Raw genomic sequence first — 22,355 nt, forward strand, 5'->3', positions numbered from 1 at the left:
ATTCCATGTAGAAGCAATGGATCGATGCATTGAACATACTGGCTTTCCCCCAGAGTTTAACATACATGTTGATGTACACATCAATCATACTCCAAGTCCCTAACATCACTGAAAAGAAAAATACAGTATTTTCAATATAGCAATGCATAGTGGATTGTTCTATATTAACCAGACACAAGTTATAGTCATCTGAAAGGGAGGAACCTCAAATAAGAAAATGTCTCCATAAGATCTAGCTGTAAAGAATTTTCTTAATCAGTGATTGATGGCAGAGAGTGAGTTCACTGTGGGTGGTGGAATCCCTGGGCTGGTGGTACTGTGCTGCATAAGAAAGGAGGCTGAGAAAGTCAGTTAGCAACACCCTTTTATGGCCTCTACAACAGCTCCTGCCTTCAGATTCCTACCCTGTTTGAGCTCCTGCCCTGACTTCTTCAGTGATGATGATAAATATAAGCTTAATGAACCCTTTCCACCTCAACTTGCTTTTGGTCACGGAGTTTCATTACAGTGATAGTATCCCTAATTAGGACAAAATGTTATAAGATTAAATTCTATGAAACTCAATTTTGGGAGAGAAGCTGTAAACATATTACAAGTGAATATACTTTATCATGCCCACACTTGCCTTTGTCAGTTACAGGCCCTTGGATCTTAACTATCAGCCTACAGAGAGACACTGAGAATGATAATCCAAGTTCAAATTCACAGTGATATTTAAAGGTTCCATTAATTCTAAAAGCTGGGGACTGGGGGTTCAAAGCATCCTTTTCCATCACACAGGAACATAATGGGCCTCATCCCTGTGAAACTAAAGAGCTACAATCAGCATAGACACGAAAACTAGACCGAAGCAGAGAAAATGAGCTTGGCCCCTGTGCAAGCATGACATAAAAATCCTTGAAGCACTTCCTAATTTTGTTGATGTGGTTAACATCAAAATCTCTTACTGATGAACCCACCTAAATTCTCTAGCAGCAGACTCAGGAAGGTGTAATTTACTGGCCCTTTGCTCTAACCTAACAAGCTATTAGTATTCTCTCTTTACCCTTCACCTTGGTTTCAATTAACACAAGATCATAGCCCAAGAGATTAACTGCTTATGCCTTTGCCTCTAGAGATGCAGGGGAAAGGGGCTGGGTCACTACACCAGTCCCAGAGAAAAAAATTCCTTCCCACTTGGGTGCCAGCAGTCACCAGTCACCCCGCAAGGAAATTCAGGTAGCATGGTGCCTCTGCCAACCAAGCCCTTTCACCTTCCTTCTAAGCCTGCAGGTTACTCTGGTTACAAATGCTGTGCTCCCAGCCACCAGGAAAGGAAGTGGAAATGCTCAGAGTCATAAACTTCTAGCTTAACTAGTTACACTAACGGGTTAGCTTCTCCCAAGGGTATAACTCACGGGCGCTGTAATGTAATCAATCAGCGTACTCCTAATAGTTTTAACTTTATTCATTACATGGCAGCAGAGAACTTGGAAATATCTAACATGCTGTTTGTTTGTACAGAGGATCTAACCAAATGGGCAACCACTCCGGTCGAGCACCATCAAATGTATGAATGACTAGAGAAATGCTGGGAAAATCTGAAAGGGAAGACTTATCCACAAAATGTTTGGATTTGAGGACTCCCTCACAAGAATTAACAGAAATGAAAACAGTCTTGTCACATACTGTGGAAGAGGAGCGTCATACCAACAGGTGAAGCAGAGCCAACAGTTCTGTCAGGACCGCAGTCTTGCTCTGATTGTTAATTGGAGGTTAGATTGCTCATTCTGTACACCTGCGACTGGCACGACAGGTTACCATGACGTCATCTTCCCTAAACAAGCTAAGCAATGTTCAACCTATGGAGCATGAGAGGAATAAAATCTTTTCTTCATAAAATTAATATGCCATGGGTAGTTGCTATAACAAAAACCATACCATTGATTATATAATAGTGTTCCTCTTTACAAACCTATAATATTTCCTACATAACCAAATAAAACATTTTTGTTTTTAAAATTTATTAAAATGGAATAAATGCATCAGATGTAAAGTAGCCAAGCTGCACGGCAGAAATGTAATGAGTCAATAAAATGATCTCATTAAAATTGTTTTTTAACATTTGCAACAATAATAATGCTAGGATTAAATTATTTTGAAAATGGTTTTATTTAAAAAGTAAATATAGTTGCCAATAATATAAAGGCTATAACATTTTATAGATTAATTCAATAAACTGAGAATCAATGCTTTTCCATCATACAAAACTTTTGCTTTTTAGACAGTCATTGTTTTAAGTACATAAAAATATCTCTGTCTAGAGACTGATGCCTACTGAGAATATTCCTACTAGATCATGTAGTGATTTTTAAACTTGTTTAATGGACAAATATTTAAATCTGTTTGTAAAGTTTTGTTTCTTAGGTGTACAAGCAATCTAAGTGAGCGCATCCATGATAGAATGTATGTACTGGTTACAGGTAAGTTTGAAAGGTGGAAGAAGAATCCAGAGGCAGGCACAGTAGTCTATTCTGTAGGAGAGGTGCAGGCCTAAATAAATAAATAAGATAGAATATGTTGGTGCCCAAAGGTCAGAGAGTTGAGACCTATTCTTGTTCCTTCGAGGTTATTGACAGGAGGGTTGACCCAGGATGTGGCTACTAACAGGAGGTTTTGGCCTAGGGTGTGGTTACTTGATGCTTTGGGCATTTCATTTAAGAAGGTGATACCTTTATTTGTTTCTTGCATTTTGGTAAAGAGGTCTTTTTTTTTTTCTTCCCACTCCTCTTTGGATTGTGGTATAGAAAGCCTATGAAAAATAAATGTGGGTGGATTCAGTATTCACTGGGCTGCCCTCCTGACTCTAACTGTGTCTCTGTCCTTTCTTTTGTATCTCTGCTTTCTTCTGCCTAACATTTCTAAGCTACATGCCCCAACCCTGGACCTTATGAACCCATCAAGGCTGGATCCTGAAAGGAATGAAAGGCAAAACAGTTTAGGTGCTTTGAATGGATTTTTTCTATTTGTATATCAGCAAATCTGAGTGGTGAAGGGATAGAGAAAGAAAACAGAAAAAGAAAAAAAAAGTTTATGGCACGGCATGTATTATGTGATATACCATAAATAAAATTGCAACCAATTATCACCTAGTGGCTAATGTGTGATCATTGTGGTTCAGTTAAAATGCAACACAGTTTTAAGTGTCCTCATGTCTGAAAAGTATGTCTTTACACTGACAGACAGCAGTCAGTGAGGATTGTCACTCATGGAGCATGACCGACAGGCATCCCTTTAACATCATGACACTGAAACAGAAATCTCCCCGTGTAAAAAACCTCTTTTATTTAAATTTTTAATTCTTCTTGAGCGTTTCACCCAAGTACTGTATTCTCATCATTTTCACTCTTTCTTCTCTCACCTCCAAATCTTCCTGTATCCTTTCTATGCCCATTTCTTCTTTAATTACACAAACAGTCTACTCAGCCCATTTGCTGCTGTGTGCATGTACTTGAGTTTAAGGCTGATGACAAAGAATAGGATAGCCTATGAAGGAGCATTTTTTTCTTGGAGAAAACTAATCCTTCCTCTCTTAGCAGTCACTGCTTTCCTGAAACTATTTAACTAGTGATAGGGCCTTGTGAAATTTCCACAACCTTCGTTGATATGTCAGTTGGTATTGCCATTATATTGATTTTGTTTAGGCAACAATATTATTGAGAGTCAAGGACACACTATCTATCTCCAGATATCCTTTCCCTGCTGTTCTTTTTTATTTAAAATATTTTTTTTCATTTTACATGCTAGCCCCTGGATTCCTTTTATCTAATCTTTCATCTATTTCTTCTTTAATTTTCACTCATCCTAAGGTGCAGATGTTTTAACTGGGGCTCTGAATTACAGAGTCACAAATTTTCTGCACATTGGCCAGATGTGGGTCCCTGTTACCACCTCCATCTGTTGTAAAAGAGATGTTTCTTTGATGAGGGATGAGAGCTACATTTATCTGTAGACATGAAATAATTCCATAAACTAAAGCTAGAAATTACATTTGTTTAGGAAACTGGCAATTACTGGGCTCTTCTCTAGGATCCATCTATGCCTTTCTTCGTCGTAAGTAGTTGGGTAGGTTTATAACATCATGCATAAATTTCTTCCTATTGAGTAGATTAGACTTAAATCCAATTAGCTAGCTCTTGGTTATCCACAAGAGAAAAGTGCTCATTCCATCATAAGGAATATTTTAACAGCTCGGTCCTTATTATTATTCCTAGGCTTTTCAGATAGGTAGGACAATCAATGGATTTTTCTCCAGCTTGCATATTACATTCAGATACCAAGAGAGCTATTTTCCCCTTGCTTCCCAAAGATCAGTACCTTTATGTCAGACATGAGAAACCTACATTTGATTTATTGATCAGGAGGTAGTCTAATAAAATCCCCAAACATTGAGCATAATCATAAGGGCTTTGTTCCACTTTACATAAATATTCTGATTTGTAACCTGCCCTTCCTGATTTATTTTCATTAGTATAGAATGTAGAGGCTCTAATTATTGGTGTGTTCAATACAGTGTGGGGAAGAATGCAATTAGCTCTCTTTATAAGTCAAATTCTCTCACTTTGGGGATAGTTGTTATTAATCTCTCAAAAAAACATAGTATAAGCTCTTTGCCAGGGTTCACTGTCTTCCCATAATTTGTTAATTTCATGATGATTAAAAGGTCCTATAATTTCTTCGGGGTCTATTCCTGCTAAATGATGAAGGCTCAATTTTCCTTGCATAATTAATTCAAAGACCTTTTCCACGAAAGTTTTCAATTTTTTACAGGGTTTATGTGATAAAAAAAATCCATTCTAAGATAATATCTTCCCTCTGTATTAAAATTCCTGTATGGGACTATTTAGGTTATTATGACCAGAACGCAGTTACAATTCAGATCCACACGATCCACATGTGCCTTCTGTAATTTCTCATCACTCAAAGGCACTTCTGTCTCTGATTTAGCCAATTCCCTGGGACTATTTAAGTCTTTGTCACCATCTAAGGTTTTGTTTAAATGAATTATTTGATCAGATTTATGCCAGCAATGGGCCATAGATTGGAAATGTCTCCTGGCAATCTTTGGACATCATTAAGAGTCTGCAATCTCTTCTATTTGTACGTTTTGTGTTCTAATTTTCTGTAAATCTATTTTATAATCTAGATTACTGATAGACTCTCCTCTTTGTATTTTTTCCGGATCAATTTGTAATCACCAAAGATGCAAAATTTCCTTTACTTCTCAAACATTCTTTCTAAAGTATCTACATTTGAATCAGTTACCAAAATGTTGTCCATGTAATGGTGAACTAGAGACTCAGGAAAGTGCTTACAAATCATATTCCATGATTAACTTATGAAATGTTGGCATAGGGCCAAATAACTGAATATTGGCTGTATGTAATATCCATTCATCCATTGGTGCTGATCTGACCTTTAAGGTCCCAAATATCTTTTTGCATTCTAAGATAGCATTTTCAAAAGTCAGAGATTCAATGAGGACTCATCTCGCTTCTGGATCTGCTACTCCTATTTGTACAGCTTTAGTTAAATCTTTGTCAAAAAAAAATCACTAAAGGGTTCTTTGGGGACTTGTATAACCTTAGTATATGATTCTATTCTTTTTTCTTGTTCTTGAATTTTTTTTCCAATTTAAATTTAAAGCTGCTCTATAGCATAAGGACAATATGTGTTCGTTGTATGTAGCTTGACTATTCAGATCAGCATAAGGGTCCTCACCAAGAATTTTATCTTGGCAGGCCTCAAAACCTTTGACTTTACCTTTATATGCAAGGGCCTTAGTTTCTTCTCTCCAAAAACTCTTCCACTGAAGCTGTGGATCATGGTCTAGTACGGCTGAGACTAGTTAAAGCCAATCATGTGCTATTTCTTGAAGCCCTTATCTTTACCAACTCCCCCACATATGGTGAATGCATGACATAAGATACTCCTGCTTCTTTAATATCTTTTAGATCTTCCAATTCTGTATATCCTTTTGGGTATTGAGTATTTGCTGGCTTTTCAGAGGCAGTAACAGGATAAGTAGCTAAAACTCTTGGTAAGTCATCTCTGACTCTGAGAGGTACTGGTGATGCTAAATCTTTACTATTGTCTTTTGCCTGTGCCTCCTCTCCTTGTTTATCAATTCTGACAAGCTCCTCAATCAATTCAAACCTTTTTATCACTGTCTTTTACAAAGTCTGAGTCTCTGGGCCTGTGAATATTTCTAATTACTTCATCAAATCAATTAATTTCTGGTTTTTATTCTGCACTTGTGATTCCAAGTTTTGAATTTTTTTCCATTAATGATATCTTGTCATCCTCATAGATTATTTGGATGGTGTGTAGATTGCCTTCCAGAAAGGATGCTCTACCTATTATCTGTCATAACTTTTTAACAGATTTTGATTGTCAATTTCAATAGTATGAATTCTTTCAGATAATCTATCACTACCATTTTATTTCATAACCCATTGACATGGAGTGAATTTTGCCTGTCACATTATGAAGATCATTTTCAATGTATTGAGTCCTTTCAGCCAACTTCTCATTACTAGTCTGTAAAGTCTGTGTCGTTTCTAAAAGTTTCTCATTCTTGACTTTGTTATCAAACCATTTCCTTGTACTGTAATTTTATAGTAAATACCTGCATTATACTTTTGTTAGATAATGGAAACTGTTTAATTCATAAATTCTCAACAGTAAAGTGTGTTAACAACAACAGCAAAAAAGAACTACCCACTAATTAAAACCATTATCACAGAAAAAAAAATCACAACATCAGAAAAATCGAGAAGCACTGCTCTAGTAGGAATACAAACTACCATATTCAAATGATTTTATGATAGTAAAAGACGAAAGAACTAGAAACATCACTGTGTGGTTGTGGGTGGTGCACAATTTTAATTCCAGCACTCGAGATACAGAGACAGGCTCTGTGTGAGTTCGAGGCCAGCCTGGCCTACAAAGGAAGTTCCAGGACAGGCTCCAAAGCTACAGAAAATCCCTGTCTCAAAGAAAGAAAGGAAGGATGGAAGGAAGGAAGGAAGGAAGGAAGGAAGGAAGGAAGGAAGGAAGGAAGGAAGGAAGGAAAAGAGAGGAAAGATCTGTAACTTAAATAATAGAAAAAACATATCTTAGAATTTCACTGCAATGCAAATTTGAACACTGTGTGAGAATGCACGGACCACAGTTAAATGTGAAAACCATGAGATATCTAACAACATGAGCTGCTGGTGTAAAATGGAGTCAGCATAAGCCTCAAAGAGAAGATAAATGCCCAGCAGATTGCAGAGCTGGAGGGGTGGTGATAATTCACCCTTTGAAGCTTAGCATATTTTTTTCATCATAAGTTCCAGCCAAAAAGACAAAGCTGCTAGATTCATCTTTGCTGCTTGAATCTGGTGTTTAGTTTGATCATTCCTTGGACCGCGACAGTTTCATTTTGAAACTGAAATGTTTTCCTATGTCACTATACCCTATGTGTGTGTGTATAAACTTTATTTATAAAACTTGATTTCATAGCAGCTAACAGGAGACTTAAGAGGTGAAGGCATCTTCAAAGACTGTGGGGAATTTAAAATTAGACTATATTTTAGATTGTGAGAAAAGCATGGGATTTTAGCGAAAAGTGGTTAAAGATTATATCTTAAAAGTGGTGTGCTTTTGTGTCAAGTTGGTAAAGAGTAGACTGTGATCATCTTTTACAACCACCTCAAAAGGGAACATCAGTGAATGATTGCCTAGACGGCACTGACTTGTGAGGATGTCTGTGAGGTGTTATCTTCACAGCTGTTAAGAGGCTGCCTTCTGTAGGTGGGACCTGTATCTGAGAAGAACATCCTGGCCTGTATAAGAGAGCTGTAAGCAAGCTGAGCACTAGTAAACATGTACCTGTCAATTAATGCTCTCTACCCTTGTCTGTAGATGCAATATTTAACAAACTTAAGTATTTTAAAAGTATTTAAAATATTTAAAAGCTGCATTTAAGTTCCTGATGAACTGACTTCCACATAATGATAAACTATGACCTAGAATTTTTCTGCCTGCAAGAAAATCTTTTGCATTGTTTTTATTAGAGTATTTTGTCCCAGAAACAGAAAAAAAGTCTAAGACAATATTAGGGTACTATATCTTTATTTATTGTGAGGTATGGTTAGACAATATTTAATAAAATCTTGTGATTATCTGATTTTTTGCTATCTATGTCATTTATGTCCTTCATTTTTATTAAAAATTTCACATGTAATAAATGGAAAGCTGAGATTTTTCATAAACCTTTTCCTGAAATTAAAAAAACTGTAAATATATCATCCCCTCTAATTACGACTTCAGCTTCATCTCAAAAATTTTATGATTTTTTTAATTGTCCTTTAGTATTTTTCGAGTATTTTTGTGACTTAAAATTTACAGAATATTCTAAACATCTATTATTTCTTTTCTAATTCTGAAATCCTAATGCCTATATATATTAAGTCAAAAGTATTTTCTCCATTTTTATCCTATAAATCATATGATTTAGGCATGGATTGGTTTGAATGCAGAACCTAGAATTATTTGGAATTATGAACTAAAGTAAGCCCCTTGTCCATATCTCTCTCACACTCACACACACACACTTACACACTCACACACAGATACATATATGTGGATATATATTTACATACACATATGAATAAATAATTTCATAGAAATGTTTCTGCAGTCATTACTTCTCTGCTTTTGTTTTCTTGCTTAAATGCACCAATAGCTTTTGTCGAAACCTGACAATCTGCTTGGTTTTCAAGCTCGCTATTTGAATTGGAATGAAGCTATCTAGCACTGAAGCACCGCCCACATCCTGAGACTTTAATCATGTTCAAAGTCCCCGTCTTGTGTTCAGCCACTTTTAGCTTTCGCTTTAGATGAAACATTATTACAAATGAAATTTTAAAAAATAAAACACAAAAGAGCAAATCCTAGAATATAAAAAATGTGAAAGCTCTGCTCAGCAAAACAGTTTTAAAAATCTAAGAAAAGTCATCTACTAAGAGAAAACTTTGAAAATCACGTGTCTGATGTCATTTTAAAAGTTCAATCCAGAAAACCTAAACACAACTTGAAATTCGGGGGATTAAAAAAAAAAAAACAGGAATCTAAAGTCCTCAATATCTAACCACAGAAAACATGATTGCAGCATTCTGTGTCAACAACACCTCCCTTTGAGTCAGCCATTTGTTACTATGCAATCATTCATATGGGTGAACTGGAAATGCATATGCACATAAGTAGAAGAGATATGCTCCATTAATATTTTATTTCAAATATGAAAAATTTTAAATATAGGTTTTGTTTTTCTTTAAAACATTTTTGTAAATTCAACCAGGATATTATACATTTATCCTTTTTTCTAATTTCTCCTAAACTTCCTGTATAAAATTAATTTTTATCTCTATATTTATTTTATTTGTACTTAAATAAGTATATTTTGTTTGGCCCATGCCCTTTAAAGACATTTAAATTTCACTGCTTTTAGATTTCTCTATATATAGATTGTAAATGAAACTCATACTTTCAAATTATTTAAGTAATAAAACTTCTTTGCAAATTTTTAAATATATAGAGATACAAATAAAAATAGTGTTTTATCATTCTTGAACAAGTAGTCAGGTTTCCTTTCTTTGAATTGAAGTGGATGAATGAAAATACCGGGAGTCAAGCGGACATTGGTTGGTCCTTCCACAGTTTTGTGCCATCACCGCCCTAGCCCATTTTGCAGGCAGGACACATTGTATGTCTAGGGTTTTGTGACTGGATTGGTGCTTACATTTCTCTTTTGGAAGCCTGTAGGGGACCTTCCCTCAGCAAAGGCACTAGAACCAAGGGGTGAAGACTCTGTATTGGCACCAGCCCTACTTCTCCATGTTCAGTGAGTTGTATAACTGTTGTCCTTGGCAATGGGACATGCAGACAGTTTTAGAGGGTGACTCGGTACCTTTGCAACAACCTGGGTTGTTTGGGGATTTCCATGGGACTCCATCGGTCAACAGCTCAATTGAATGCAATCCAGTCCTGGTACTGGAGGACTTGTTTTGTGAAAGGAGATGTCCAGTTGTAACTCTGTCACCCCATTACTAAGAGACTTCATTAGGATCACCTTCTTATATTTTAGGCAGTCTCCATTTCACTGGAATTCATACCATCCCTCAAATGCCCCTCAATTCTGTCTTTCCCCATTTCCATCCCTAAACTCTATCTTAACCTTCTCCACCTGATCTTCCTATTCATGCCTTTACCCACCTCTACTCTATTCTATTTTACTCTTCACAAGACAGAATCCATACCTGAAACCAGGTGACAAAGAATCAGAGACTAGATAGCCCAGAGACTTAAGAAAAAAAAAAACTACTGGCCTAAAAAAAAAGAAGAAGAAAATTGATCCTAATGATATTCTGATATAGATTGGTGCCTCACTTAGTCATCATCAGAATGCCTTCCTCCTTTAGCAAGTGAGAAAATATACAGAGACCCACTTCCAGACATTATATATAGAGAGAGAAATACAAAGGCAGAGAGAGACAAAAAGAGAAAGAATGAGACCTTGAAACACACATCTCTAAGTGGGTTGTTTCCATGAAATCTCTCCCCTCAGAGCTCAGGGAATGAAGAAAGAGGAGGAGGAAGAAGAAGAGGAAGGGGGAGAAGAAGGAGGAGGAGGAAGAAGAAGAAAGAGAAGGAGAGGAGGAGGAGGAGGAGGAGGAGGAGGAAGGTGAAGAGGAGGAAGAGGAGGAGGAGCAAGCACAGGCAGTCTGGATCTTTTTCAAGTTCATGTACATGTATTACAGCTTTCAGTTTAGTATTTTTATGGAACTCCTGAGTTTGTGAGCAAGTGGGTCTGATTCTAGTTCCTTATCTTGTGCTCTTTTCCTTTTGTTGGTTTGCCTCTTCCAGCTTTGATGCAATGACATTTGTTTTATCTTAATGTATTTTATTTTGTCATTTTTGTTATCTACCAAAAGCCTTTTGTTTTCTAATGAGATACAGAAAAGGAGTGATTCCAGAAGTCAGGGGTGGGAGAGGGGATGGGGAGGAGTAGAGGGAAGAAAAACTATAATCAAAACATTTTGTATGAGAAAAGAATCTATTTTCAATAAGCTAAAAATCAAAACAAAGAATTCTTTCTATACACTCACTGAAAGGACCCAGCACCAGCTTCTCTATATAATTCTAAGGCTGTGCCTTATCTAATGACTTTAATGTAGTATAGGTATTCAAGCTGCACACCTGTGTTCAGTTTTAGTAAATGTGCAAATGGGCTCCAACATTTTTATCAAATTCTTGATCAACTCTGACTTCAATGAGATTTGAAAATATCTACTAGCTTTGGTGTTAGTTTATTAACATAATAAATAACCAAAAATGAACTATTGTACAAATAAATTATTAGCTTATTAAAATGATTATTAAAAGATTGTATTTTTAAAAAGCTATATGGTCTTTTTTTTCCAAAATAAAAGAGCCTTCAAATAGAACTAAAGTCAATAATTTCTCCCAGTGGGATGTATGTCTGGATTCCATGTTTATTTGTTTCAAAAATTCTTATGAGATTTGCCTATAGTTTTTCTGTTCATGTACTGATTAATTTTATGTGAACTTGACAGAAGTTAGAGATATCTGGGAAGAGGCAACCTAAAAAGCTTCTATAAAATTGTGCTTTAGGCAAGTCTAAGAACCATTTGGTTAATTAACGATCAATGTGGAAGGGCCAAGCCAAGTGTGAGTGGTGCTGACCGTAGGCAGGTGGTTCTAGGTTATACAAGAAAGGAGGCTGAACATGCCAAGAAAAGAAAGCCAATAAGCAGGCTTCCTCCACAGTCTCTGCTTCAGTTCCTGCCTCTAGTTTCCTGCCTTGCATTCTTATACTGACTTCCCTTGCTGATGATTGTGGCCTTAGTCTTTGATGATTAAGCACTCTTCTCAGCCCCCCGTCATGGTAGAATATAAGCCATAAAATGAAATCATTTTCTTTCCAAATTACTTTTGGCCATTGTATTTACTACAGTAATAAGATCTCTTCAAGATTATTAGGGCTTTTAACCATAAACCAGCATTCCAATACCACATAGCCTTCTTTATAAAAGAATAGACTCTCTTTTTCTCCTCATAGGATAGCCATGGATCATACATGTAAGATGACAGAATATGTGTGTGTGCATGTATGTATGCACATTTGTTTGTATGTGTTGTGTGCATACAAACAAAACAGAACTGCAACCCTCCCACACTGCTCAACCTTCAACATACACTGAATTTTTGAACCAGTCTTAGCTACAACGCATTCCTTCTGATCTGCTGTTTTTTGCAGCAGAAGTGGAGAGCACATGGTCTCTCCATCACAATGATTCCCTCCATCTGTGATGTCTGATCCTCTCCTTGGATTTCCAAAGATGCTCCCTGGTTCATTATTGCTCACTGTAATTCATCCCATTAAATGAGTAATGATACAATTACCAATAATCAAAACATAAGTCAGGATAGGATGCTCCCTGTTTAAATTTCTCCAGTATCATCTTATACTATATATAGAGAGAGAGTGAAAAAATATCCACTTTACCTAAACATCCCCAAATACCTAAATGCTGCTGAAACAACTTGTCACTATTTTACTGAGTCATCGTCTTTTTCTAAATAGTTTTATTTATTCCCATTTCAGTATTTTAACTTAGTGCCTCCTACCGCTTAAAACACTCTTCCTTGAAAATATATGCATATCTGACTTCGTCTCACCACTCATACAACACTTCAAATACCTCAGGGGGTACCATACTGGTTGCCCTAGCCTATGCCAAATATTTAGCTCTATTTTTATTCCTTTCAGAAATTGTCTATCTGAAATTATTTTCTTGTTTGTGTAGTTTCTTCTTGGTATTTGACCCTGACTTTCCTTTGTACTCTAAACAGATGATGCATCATTAAAAAATGATACCTAAAAATGGATGTTTTCTCGGGAATATTATAAAGCACTTCAAATGTTAAAGGTGTGCAAATGTTAAAGGTGTGCAGTACACCAAGAGGTAGTGCCAGTCAGTTCTGTCTGGTGTGCACCTTTCCCTAAGTCTGATAAAATGCCCTGGGCTCATGCTTCTGCCTGGGCCTGGAGACTAGCAGGTGAGACTGTGCCTGCTTGGCCAACTTCGGTTCAAGCTTTTTCACTTTTTTGCTGAGAACTCAGTCACCTTGTGTTAAGGAGATCCCAAGGTTTAGTGTCGTTGTGCTGTTATTTCTGAACAGCAGCAGAGATCAACTGTATATTCTTACCGTTATAAGAAAATAGTCCTCAAGCTGTCTTATAATGCACATATACATATATGTGCACATATACCTTTAATGGAATTTTTTACGTAAGTATGTGCTTGTTTCAGCTACAATAAAACACATTCTGAAAATCCTGTGGACCAAACAGTTGTGCACGCAAACAACAGCATGTCTGTTTTCCTAAGCCACTTTTTCTCATGCTCCTGATAAGTGACTTGCGTCTATAATTTTATTTACACAGATGCATTTGAAATGGATACCTTTGGAAGACCATTTCCAATGCAATGCATTTATGCTGGATAGAATCATTTAATGATACACGGTCGAGCCCTGGCCCCTGTACTGGGAATTACTCACAAAATCAACTGTTAAATTGCCAAACTAAAGTTGCATTAAGTTGTATTATGCTTTTCTATTCAGCATTCCAATTTCAAGGGAAGAAAATTAATAATCACAGCACTTTCCCATTGCAACACGGAAGTAACATACTTGGGATGCAATGTGTGCGAGGACCCTATTGAAGTTGAGTCCTTGGATGCTCAAGGGTTTATCTCACCTGAGGAAATATTACTCTCAGTTCAATATAGTTTTGTCTGATTATCTATGTCTGGGTAGCTGGGAAACGAATGCACAGTCACAGTCTACTCAGTTACACGAGTAAGAAACATATGCTTTATATTGCACATCTGTCTAAGAATTCCTGATTGGGGAGTTCAGAAGACACAGAGATAAGCCAAATACTATTACTTTGCCTAATGGTCATATTATAAAGCTGCCATTTGAATTCATATCTCTACAATCATATTAGTGAAGCTCTCAGATCTCATCAGGACACCATGCACAATGCATGCAGATTAACAAAAAATTTCCTAACAGGTCAAAGAGCAGAGACTAAGTGGCAGGAAAGTTCTCAAGCACAAATGGAGCATTTATATCTACGCCCCTCCCCTAGGGTTTAGGGTGCATCACAGAAGAAGGCAAAGGAAGACTGGACAAGCCAGAGGTCAGGGACAATGTATGTAAACAGTATCCTCTTGACATGACAGGATCACAGGGGTCATTAGCTCAGAGCAGCTGTGCTGGCTTGTACAGGATCCAGCCAGTCAGCATTCCTTGAAACCCATTTTCACCTTTCACCTTTTTCTAAAGGAAATGAAATGTAAGACAATTTCGATGTCCCTCAAGCCCCACCAATAGTTGCCTCTAGCCCTATAACCAGACTCAAGGCAGAGCAGGCTCCTATAATATAAGGGAGATGAAAGGGTACTCCCTAGTACACTACACTACTAGGGAGCTTGATGATTTTGCTAATTCATTCAAGCATAAGTCCAGGGAATATGTGTGAAAATGAATGTTAAGGGTATGAGATAGTGGTGGAAGGATCATAAAATTAGATCAGGCTGAGTTTATTGATATGGGCCCTCTGAGTTGAGATTCTAGGTTTAATATGGAAGCTCACATAATTTATAAAGGTGTGGCAATCTTGGATGAATGGTTGGCTGAAGCATTTATCAAAAGACGGCCTACAAAAAAAGGAGGTGGAGATGCCTGCTATCCCTTGGCTTAGTGTTGATTAAGGGATTTTAAGAATCAGGGAAATTGCAATGCTATTGTGGGTGTGCTATGCCAAAGCTAATCCTTCATATTTGAAAGGCCCAGAAAACATGCCCTTCATGGATCCTATAAGGGACACTAGCACATTTGAAAAGTTTTATTGTTGGCCTTTCCATTGTGCCAGACTTTAGCATTGCAGATGCTACTGCTCATTTGGAAGAATTAAATGCAATGGGTCTAGTTGGGCATCGAGATAACAGGGTCCAGGTGGCAGCAGTAAACCTCCAGAGTGAAGGGAGTACAATTATCATGCTGACCAATGCAGACAAAACAGTGTTCATAATGACCTAGCCTGTAATGGTTATCACAGGCGAGGGAAAATTTATAGGAGCATGACTTGTGCAGATCTTTAGTACTGGCTAATCAGTCATGGTGTTTCCATGCAGGAAATAGATAAGAAGTCCACTGCATTTCTGATTGATGGATATGAACAGGAAAAAAAAATCTCAAACAAATGAAAGAAAGGTTGCATTGGGTCACGGCAAAAGGCAATCGTGGTCGCTGAATCAATTTCCAGACTTGAGCCTTGAATGAAGGGTGACCAGGTTCCTCTGAGGAATGACCTTAATATGACACCAAAAGTTTTAGTTAGGCTTTCTCCAGCTATTCCCCAGAGGGACCTATAGCCTTTTACAAGGGTAAACGTACATTGGGGGAAAGGGGACAATCAGACTTTTCTGGGTCTGTTGAATACTGATTCTGAACTGACACTGATTCTGGAAGATCCCAAGAAACACTGTGGCCTTCCAGTTAATGTAGGGGAGTATGGAAGCCAGATGAGTAATGGAGTTTGGGCTGATATCTGAGTCACAGTAGGGCTGGCAGTTCCCCTAAATTCATCCTGTGGTTATTTTTCCAGTTCCAGAATGTATATTTGGGAATAGATAAATTTAGAAGTTGGCAGAATTCTCACATTAGTTCTCAGTCCTCTGCTGTGAGGGCTATTATGTTTGAAAAGGGTAAATGGAACCCATTAGAGTTGCCTCTGCAAAAAAAAAAAAAAAAAAAATAGTGGATCAATATGGCATCCCTGGAGGAACTGTAGAGATTAAAGATGTATGGGTGAGGTTTCCCACCACACCTCCCTTTAACACTCCTGTGTGACCAGTGGAAAATACAGGTGAATCGTGGAGAATGTCATTGGCTATTAAAAAAAGCATCAATCAAGTAATAACTCAGATTATAGCTGCTGTACCAGAGATAATATCCTTACTGTTTTGCCTCAGGGATATATTAACTCTCTTGTGTGATTACTTACTCATAAGGGATCTTTATCATCTGTGACTTCCACCAAATATTACACTCATGTATTATATGGATGACTAACACTGACTGGACCAAGTAAGCATGAGGTAGCAACCACTTTGAATCATTGGTAGCCCATATGGGTGTCAGAGGATGGGAAATGTATCCAGGAGACCTTCCACCACAGTGAAATCCTTAGGAGTCCCGTGGTGGGGAGAATGCAGTGATCATTGTTCCATGGCGAAGGATAAGCTATTGCATCTGGCTCTTCCCACCACAAGGAAAGAAGCACAACATTCAGTGGATCTATTTGACTTCCCACTTGATGTGCTACCCCAGCCACTGTACCATGTAACTTGGAAATCCGTAAGCTTTGTGTGGGGCCTGGAAAAGGAGAAGGCTCTTCAACATTTGAAGGCTGCTCTACCACTTGGACCATAAGATCCAGCAGACCCTATGGTACATGAGATATAAGTGTCAGATAGGGCTGTCGTTAGGAGCGTTTGACATGCCCCCACAGAAAAATCAAAGAAGATACCAGTAAAGGAAATTCAATCTGTTTTGGCCAATGGTATTTGGGGTGACTAGCCCTAGGGCATGATTTTCCCTAGATACATGACCAGATAAGGCTGAGGAGGCTCTCAGCGCTCTCTCTCTCGCTCTCTCTCTCTCTCTCTCTCTCTCTCTCTCTCTCTCATAGTTGGAGCAGGAGTAAGCCTTGCAGTTGCTCCTCATCACCCTGGGCAGAATGGCAGGACAATGACAATGGCAACTGGATCAGCAGTGGTATCTATATGTATTCATGAATCTGTTTTTTTTTCATTGCACCCCTTAATAAATTATTGACAAGGCTTTATGAATTTTACTTCCTCTAGAGCCCAATATGGACTAATACACATAGCCCTTGGGCCTCCCCCTAACCCACACACAGCCAATCCTCTGAAATCCTTTGAAATATTTTCCAGTCTCTTGAAACTCACACACAGTTAGGGGGATTGAGATCCATTCTGACTGTGGTAGCCAACACATGCCCAAACCCAGGTTTTTAAATCTCCCAATTGGCTGGCAGGGACAGTGGGGTTCGCCAAGACTCACCATGCACACACCAGAGGTGTGTGCCTTCAGCGGGTTGAGTGCCACATTTGGGAGGAAGTAGTGCTACCAGCCTGGCTCCCAAAGCAAGCCAGCTCTCTCCCAAACTCGGGTTTTTAAAATCCCCACTCCCGACTTGCAACAGCACCTGCCTCAGATCAGCCAGCAGTGTCTATGTTCCCACCCCGGCCCAGGCTGCCAGGCGGGCCTGCAAATCCCCCTGGAGCACTAGCTGCATGAGCCTGCATGTGGCAGCGCTCCCCGGGTGCTTTCTGCCCTTGCCATTTTCAGCCTGGTCCAGCCTTCTGAGCACCTGCTCAGACTGAGGACTCCCAGTGGCTCTCTCTAACCAAATTTGTTTGGTGTAGTTCGTTTCAGTTCTGCTTAAGATTCACAGGTCAGTCATCTCCTCGAGCACAAGCCAGTGTACGGCTACAATGGTCCAGGACGTGCTTTGGTGTAACACCTGTGTGTGACACCTGCTAGCCAGAGATCATTATCACATCCTGAAATCTTCACACGACCCAGCTACCCGAATACCAGATCTCTCTGCAGGTCAACCAAGATTATTCCACCTACGACACTCTTCTGAGGATCTTAGATGGTGTAAATTACTTGATAACTCTAAACTCTAGACTAATAAATAAATTTTAAACATTTTTACCATTTGTAAACTCTTCCCACGCTAATGGCAGGTACTATCACTATGCAGGCAATTAGGACCCTGTTGATTTCCATTGTGGAGGGAATGCTACATGGGATGTGTGCATGTTTGGCTATAATTGTTATTAGTCTGGCAATTCACATCTTACACTTAAAAATGGTTTGATAGCCAGGTAGTAGTGGGGCACACCTTTAATCCCAACACACGGGAGGCAGAGGGCAGTGGATCTCTGTGATTTTTGTGGCCAGCCTGGTCTACAAGAGCTAGTTCCAGAACAGGCTCCAAAGCTAACAGAGAAATCCTGTCTCAAAAGAAAAATGGACTTTGCAAAAGGGTATTGAGAAATTACGGGCAAAATAAAAATCATGGAGAATGGTTATGAGAAATTGGCAGAAAGAACCTTGGCTTTGGATGTAATATGCAAGTCACTCAATTAGTCACTAACGAAGACAAAATAGCCTTGAAAGATGATAAGATAACGAACGGCCTTAGAGGTATTTACACACATCATGAAGAATGGTTACAAGAAATTGGCAGAAAGAACACTAACTTTGGAAAATAATTTGCAAGTCATACAGATAGTCACTAAGTAACAAGGCTGCCTTGATTAATAAGATAAAACATTAGAATTGTTTATGAATGATGAGAATAAGAAATTGACTGCTTTAATGAAGACTTTAGAAGGCCCCGCTGTTGGGGGGGTGCAGAGCCTCCAAAAAGCAACTACTAATAGATTCCAAGTCTTAGAAGAACTTATTAAGACTGATAAAAAGAGAATTCAGACACAGATGGAAGACATTAGAGAAGTGTCAACCTCACCATTACCTTGAAGAATTAGAGACGAGCTGCCTGGATTTGTTAGCACACCCGCCATGAGTTATCCTATTACTAATTATGGGAGGCAAGCAAATAAAAACTATTCTGAAGGATATACAGACTGAAAATGAGAATCTACTCATGTGAAAGATTTAAATAATATTAAGGAAGCAGGAGTTGCCTATGGCATGCTTTCAGCATATGTGACTACCTGTGCCCCCAGACGAGTCTGGGAGCATAGCTTTGCAAACGAGAGAACCAAGCAGGTCTTTTCTGTGGAACACAACCTGAGTGTACAGCAGGCCTCTGAAATCCCTTAAAAGCAGTGGCCGCTTGGTGGTCCCCAGCTCCCAAATTCATTTTCCTCACTCAGCTTTGTCAGCTGCAGGTATAAACTCATGAGACGGTGGGAAGAAATCAAAGCATAACCTGGTTTCAGGGATGAAATGAAAACAGAAGCTAAGGTAGCTGGAGAAATAGCTCAGTGTTTAGGAGTGCTTGTTGCTTAGTGAGGAGGACGAGGGTTCAGATCTCAGAAGCCAAATTAGATGTTTCACTAACACCTGTAACTCAAGCTAAAGGGGTTCTAATATCACCTTCTAGACTCTGTGGGTAACGCACGTGTGCGTACATTGGCACAGGCACACACACACACATACAAAACGGAAATTTAAAAAATGAAATTAAGGGACTGGAGAGATGGCTCAGAGGTTAAGAGCATTCCCTGCTCTTCCAAAGGATCTGAGTTCAATTCCCAGCAACCACATGGTGGCTCACAACCATCTATAATGGGGTCTGGCGCCCTCTTCTGGCCTGCAGGCATACACACAGACAGAATATTGTATACATAATAAATAAATAAATGTTTTTTAAAAATGAAATTAAAAAGTAAGGGAAATGTTTCCTTCTGCTTTCTTCCCAAAAGTTCCATTGCTGACCACGCTTATTGTGACATGTCAGCAGTGAAGAACTGGTTTTGCTGGCCCAGAAGAGCAATGTCGATCTTCACTGGAAATGCAATGACAATTGGTTCAATGGAACAAATTTAAGTGTTTGGAAAAATTTTTTAAAGCAAATGAATCTTAGGTTTTAGATAGAACTGCAAGGCCAACGGCTTTTCTGAGAGGTGTAAGACCTAAAGTTATGACCCGCTTCCATCTACTCTGCTTTATGATATTACTCCGTCAGCTAAATGTTTATATTCGATGCTCTCACATGGTGAAAATTGCCAAATACTCACTTAATAAGTCAGTCTAAGGAAAAATATTTGTCTTCTTGAATCAAAATATAGTGTTGGTGTGTGTATGTCTGTGTGTGTGCACGTGTGTGTGTGTGCACGTGTGTGTGCCTACATGCCATGGTGCACATGTGGAAGACATAGGAGAACATTCTGGAATTGATTTTCTCCTTTCACCACCTTTGCATGGGTTCTGGGAATCAAACCCAGATCACTAAGCTGACAGATTAAAACACTGTGCCTGGTGTCCTCTTAGCCCCACCCCTCTACTGGAATGCCCCACAAATTTAGGACTCAAACACATTTGCTCATACAGTGGCACTGTTTATTTTATGTGCTGGATACAATATGATCTCTCAACAGATAATAAAGAATTGCATCCTTCCTTAGTTTAAGAAGATTTTACGTCACAGCAGATTCATTGGTGTGTCTCTGTTCTAGAAGCAGTGTGCAAATGGACATCTGTGCACTGGTGTACTTCTGTGAAACAATGTGACAGGCAAAACATTTTAGTCTGCTGAGGGAGGGAGCTTTAGAGCCGAATGATGAGAATGTGTTGGCTCCACTGCTACAAGATGGTTTATAATGTGGACATTGATGATAAAGTCACAAAATACCATGTTCTTTATAGATTTCCTTGACCCAGTCTCCACTAAAAGAATGATTCCAGGTAGAAAAGAAATTAACAAGTGTGCAAAAGCTTCAGTGTTATTGAAACGAAATATGTCGGTGCTTATTACTTGCATTACTAAAATATCATTCTGTTTTTCATAATTTTGCAAGTGATTCTATTAATGCATGCTCAGACAGAGTCGAATGATAAATATCCAAAATGAGCCGCCTAGAGCTCTGGATATATTAAGATATGACTTTGACGTCTGCGTAGGGATAGGAGCAGCACTCACATTAATCCTCAGGCTAAACGCTAAGAGGAATTGAGTATAAAATAAAGCCTGGCATACTATCAACCTGACTCCATAACAGGAGTAAAACATAGATTATGGTTTAAGAGTCGAAAGTTTTGAATCGTCACACACTCCAGACACATCCTCTGTTTCTACAAGGAGTGCAGATTCAAAATCTTTATATGCTTTGAAACTTAGAAGAAGAGGCTACAGAGTGAGGATGGAGAAAGGGGTGGGTAGAATCTCATCCTGTGGGAGTTAATGAAGCTTTGCAGCTATAACAAGGTAGAGTGAAGGACGAACAAGAACTGATGTGGGGGTCCCTTCAATGTGCTGTGATTACCATTAATGAAGAAAGAAACTTCTGTGACCTGTTGATAGGACAGAACTTTGGTAGGCGGGGAAAACTGAACTGAATGCTGGGGGGGAAAGGCAAAGTCAGAGAGATACCATGGAGCCGCCAGAGTCAGACATGCCAAATCTTTGCCGGTAAGCCACTGCCATGTGGCGATATACAGATTAATAGAAACAGATTAAATTAATATAAGAGTTAGCCAATAAGAAACTAGAGCTAATGGGCCAAGCAATGATTTAATTAATGCAGTTCCTGTGTGATTATTTCTGTTCTGGGCAGTCGGGATGAAGAAGCAACTCTACTCCTACAAAAAAAAAAAAAAAAAAAAAAAAAAAAAAAAAAAAAAAAAAAAAAAAAAAAAAAAAAAAAGCCAGAGATCCCAGAACTAAGAGTAAAGTTTGGAAAACCCAGTCAGTGAGGGTCAGGCAGGAAGACAGATTCTGTGCTAAAAAATGTTTTCTGAGTTTCATCCTTTTTCATGGCGTCATGGAGAGTACTTGATTTCACTTGTCACTCATAAAGTGCAAAACAATAGAGTATTAGAGTGATTTTGAGCATGTGATCTGGGAACTGCTATGATGAACTTGAGCTATTTAAGACAATAGCTATGAAAATTGAACTGGGGAAGTGGCTTAATGGTTAAGAGTATTTAGCGTTCTTTCAAAGGACCCAAGTTCAGTTCTCAGCCTCCAAGTCAGGTGGCTCACAAATACCCGTAACCCCAGCTCCGAAGGAAGTAACACCCACTTCTGGCCTCTCTGAGCATTTGTACACACATGTTGTACACTCACACAGACACATAAAATTTAAATCAACAAGATTTAATCGGAAATTACCAATGTTTGCTCGCGCGGTACTTCCTTTGATGCAGAGTATGGATTAAAATGGTACCTATTTAATTTGATTCATAGTTAACTAAAATAAAAAAGATGCATGAGTATAGTGGAAAATCCTATAAACAGAATAAAAACTAAACCCTCCTAAATTTTTTGTTGTGTTTCACAGTGGCTTGTTGTTTTTATTCGTTGAAATAAGATTCTTCTCTCATACAATACAGCATCACCAGTTTCCCTACCTCCTTCATCCCAGCTCCCCTGACTCCCTCTCCTCTGT

The 22,355-nt window shown here is 38.5% G+C and overlaps 1 protein-coding gene and 1 non-coding gene across 3 annotated transcripts in view; one reads left to right on the top strand and one right to left on the bottom strand.

Annotated features, from left to right (window-relative positions):
* The window catches only part of Sntg1 (syntrophin gamma 1), a 348,433-nt gene that overhangs the window by 221,370 nt on the left and 104,708 nt on the right, over window positions 1-22,355 (bottom strand). The window lies entirely within an intron of this gene.
* On the top strand, window positions 814-917 carry LOC126486849 (U6 spliceosomal RNA). Its single transcript, XR_007588215.1, has one exon. It is a non-coding gene; the product is annotated as a U6 spliceosomal RNA (small nuclear RNA).

This window comes from Alexandromys fortis, unplaced genomic scaffold, assembly GCF_014885135.2.
Source record: "Alexandromys fortis isolate MF-2015 unplaced genomic scaffold, M_Fortis_MF-2015_v1.1 scaffold_18, whole genome shotgun sequence".
Taxonomy (NCBI): domain Eukaryota; kingdom Metazoa; phylum Chordata; class Mammalia; order Rodentia; family Cricetidae; genus Alexandromys; species Alexandromys fortis.